General features: G+C 40.6%; 1 long non-coding RNA gene across 1 annotated transcript in view; it reads right to left on the bottom strand.

Annotated features, from left to right (window-relative positions):
- Positions 1–2,742, bottom strand: part of LOC101848748 — a 30,016-nt gene extending 27,274 nt beyond the window's left edge. The window contains exon 1 of the long non-coding RNA XR_001184847.2: positions 2,131–2,742. This is a non-coding gene — a long non-coding RNA (uncharacterized LOC101848748). The remainder of the gene's footprint in view (positions 1–2,130) is intronic.
- Between the last annotated feature and the right edge of the window lie 442 nt (positions 2,743–3,184).

The following is a 3,184-nucleotide window of genomic DNA, read 5'->3' as shown; positions in this document are numbered from 1 at the left end:
GGAGAGAGACAGAGAGAGAGAGAGAGAGAGAGAGAGAGAGAGAGAGAGAGAGAGAGAGAGAGAGAAGAACCCGCAATTACTGTGTTAGGACACCATGGCCCTCCCAACGGTGGAGAATTGACAGGCACAATAAGACATAATGAGCCAACAAGTGGCGCTGGGAGCACCAGGGTCCCACGCTGGGTGTGCAGGGAGCTCACGAGGCCAACAGTCGAACTACAGGAGGTGTATTGGCACTTTTTGGCACTCATCACATTGGGAGGCCTGTGGAAACCTCCCGTAGCTTTTTGCGTGTTTATCCGTGATTTGCAAAATTACGGGACGCTGCGCTTGGGTAAATAGATGTGTCGAAAATTGTGCAGTAAATGACACTAGGGTTGTATGTCGTGTAATTTGATGTGATAAAAAGCTGTTGTAAAAGAGTCGAGTGAGTAGAAAGGATACAAGGATACTATGAGCGTAAAGGGTAACTCTCTAGCATACTTAAATTAACAAGAATTACATTCGGTTCTTGCAAAAAAAGCTAAAACAAGACGAAATACCGGAGAGACATTCCACCTCCACTCCCTTTGCGAAAATTAATAAGGGCGTTCGTCCAAACTGACACAATTAGAACAGGTACATTCTGTGTTTGCCTCTCAGACAGGTAGCAACGTCAGTAAGATTACTTACCTCAAAGCACACTGACTGAAAACATCACGTGACTTCCTGGTTGGGACGCCATGTTTTGTTAAGGACATCGTTTAACTTTTTTTTTCTCGAACGCGAAAGAGGCGTATAACTCAAGTACTTTTTAGTAAGAGTTTTACGGCATTTGCAATGCGGTTGTGTCGTATAAATGATAAAGGTAAGATGCCCGACTAGAAAGTAATACGCAAAAAAAGAAATTTAAAAAAGGAGAAGGTATGACGGTTGTTTGATAGGAAAGAAGGAGCAAAACCACACTAGAGCACCCGCCAAACGTCCACAGCTCATATACGTCTACTTTTGCAGAAAAAGGAAAGTTGTTCACAAAATGAAAAAAAAAATTGTCGAATTGATTTAAGCACAGAGCAAAACCGTCGGCGACTTTACCAACATGACTCAATTTAGTTCAGTCATGAGCTTTAGAAAAGGTAATTAGAAACACGAAATTCCACAGCCCAAGCAGCCTCCAAAATCGAGAAACACTACACAAACAACATGAATGGACATTGATGTAATATTGAACTTCAAATCTCATTACAATACCAAGCTTTAACAATCTATAAAGGGGAAATAAAAAAAAAGTGAAAGGCAAAACAAAAGCAAAAACAAAAGCAAAGTAAAAAAGCTATCGAGATCATATCGCAGCCAGATGTTGCTCTATATTTGCGATCAGTGGATATGTTCTGTATGCAAAGCTTTCGCGCTCTCGCACTCACCTTAAGCTGTGCCCAAGTATATCAAGCGTATGCGTTACATAAAACTGTTTAAAACTATCCGCCATGGTCTTGTATGGCGTGTAATGATAGACAGGATGCGTCAGGGTAGAGCACAAAGAAGGAAAAGCGCGAGTAAACAAAAAGTAAGAACAAAAAAAAGGTAAGGATAATCAATCTCAAGGCAAGAAAGAAAACGATGGATGACTAGGAGTAGAAAAAGAAGAGGTTAGAAAGAGAAGTTTCAAAAGGAGGGGAAAAAGGTATGGGAAAACACACGTTTAGATTAAATCAGCGTGGATTGCATCCGGTGGAAAATACGAATTCTGTAGTAGCACGCTTGAAGCTGATGACTCATTATTTAAGACTTTAGTGAGAACAAAATGAAGGATATCAAAAGAAAACTTTTGAAAGTTCACAGACATCCTACCAACATTTTCTTCCAGCTACATATGAGTCAACACCTAAGGAGCTTTTAAGAATACTTTATGACAAAGACATAAACCAATCACAGTAATTTCGTACGCACTTTGAGGACAAAGCGTGAAAAAAAAATGCCACTTACATAGGTAGATTAAATGTTTTAATTAGCGCAAATCCATTTTTTTAAAAATCACTTCCCAAAAAAGCAACAAAAAAAAGCCTCAGAACCATTTTTAAAACATGTTCTGGGAAAAAGCACGTCTCAATATACATGATAATATATACAGTAACACTTTCCACTCTGTACCTCGTTCGTGAAAAAAAAATCCGAATCCAAAAAGAACTGTCTGAGACGTACAGTGTAATCCGTTGGGTCCTTTCAAAGACCGACTTGTAACTATAGTGTCCTCTTGGCAAGCTCCGTAAAACAAAACACCCTCACCACTCCTCGGCCAACGGTAAACCCTCCCTCCCCCTCAACGCGACACCACGAGCAAAAGTAAACTCCCCCCACACTCCACTGCACATTAATTCGTCAGAAATGCTCGTCACAACACTCCGGAGATAAGTTCGCATAGGAGAAGTTGAAACACTTAACAGATCAGTCCGAATCAAGCTTGGGTTGGGACTCAGGCGATCGGGACTTGACCACAAAACTCCCTTGGCCCAGGTAGGAGCAAGTGACGATGATAAATCGTATCGCACTGTCAGCCCCCTACAAACAGGCATAAAAGAGCGGTCACACACACTGTGAACATGAGGTGACGAGGCTCTGGCGGTATGCGGGGGCCCTTTCCAAATGGGGTGATAGAGGAGGTACCCTCGCCTATGAAATGACCGTTACTCTAAAGTAGACTTGCCAAGGGGACACTTCAGTAACGTTGTTTATGCTCCAGGTATAATAGGGACCACGGGATTTCATTGCAGTGGGGTTCTCAGCGTTAGCTTGACGTCTCGTAATAATATTTTGAGGCGTGGGTCGCTCCATTAAAGAAAAAAAGTTTTTTTTCGTATTTGTGCCTGTGATTGGCAACATTTGGAAGCGCTGATTTCCATTAGCGTGACTTTGGCTGTCGGCGATAATGTTATTATTCTGTTGATGTCTCTTACTTCAGATGCATTGTAAGTTATTGATTGTCTGTCCAGTGTGCAGTTTTGTGACAGAGAATAAACACACTTTGATGATTTATTGCACAGAATGAGAGTCTACATTTTTCATGTAAAAAAAAAAAAGAAAAGTAAAAGCACATTACTAAACAGAATGGATAATACTACTTTGACGAAAAAATGTACAATATTTACAACAGTAATAACACGATGTACAAAATATACCAAAGTAATAACACATAACAAAACAAGTA

This window comes from Aplysia californica, unplaced genomic scaffold (genome assembly GCF_000002075.1).
Source record: "Aplysia californica isolate F4 #8 unplaced genomic scaffold, AplCal3.0 scaffold00184, whole genome shotgun sequence".
Taxonomy (NCBI): Eukaryota; Metazoa; Mollusca; class Gastropoda; order Aplysiida; family Aplysiidae; genus Aplysia; species Aplysia californica.
Note: the sequence above shows the minus strand (reverse complement) of the source record. Positions and strands in the feature narration are given on the sequence as shown.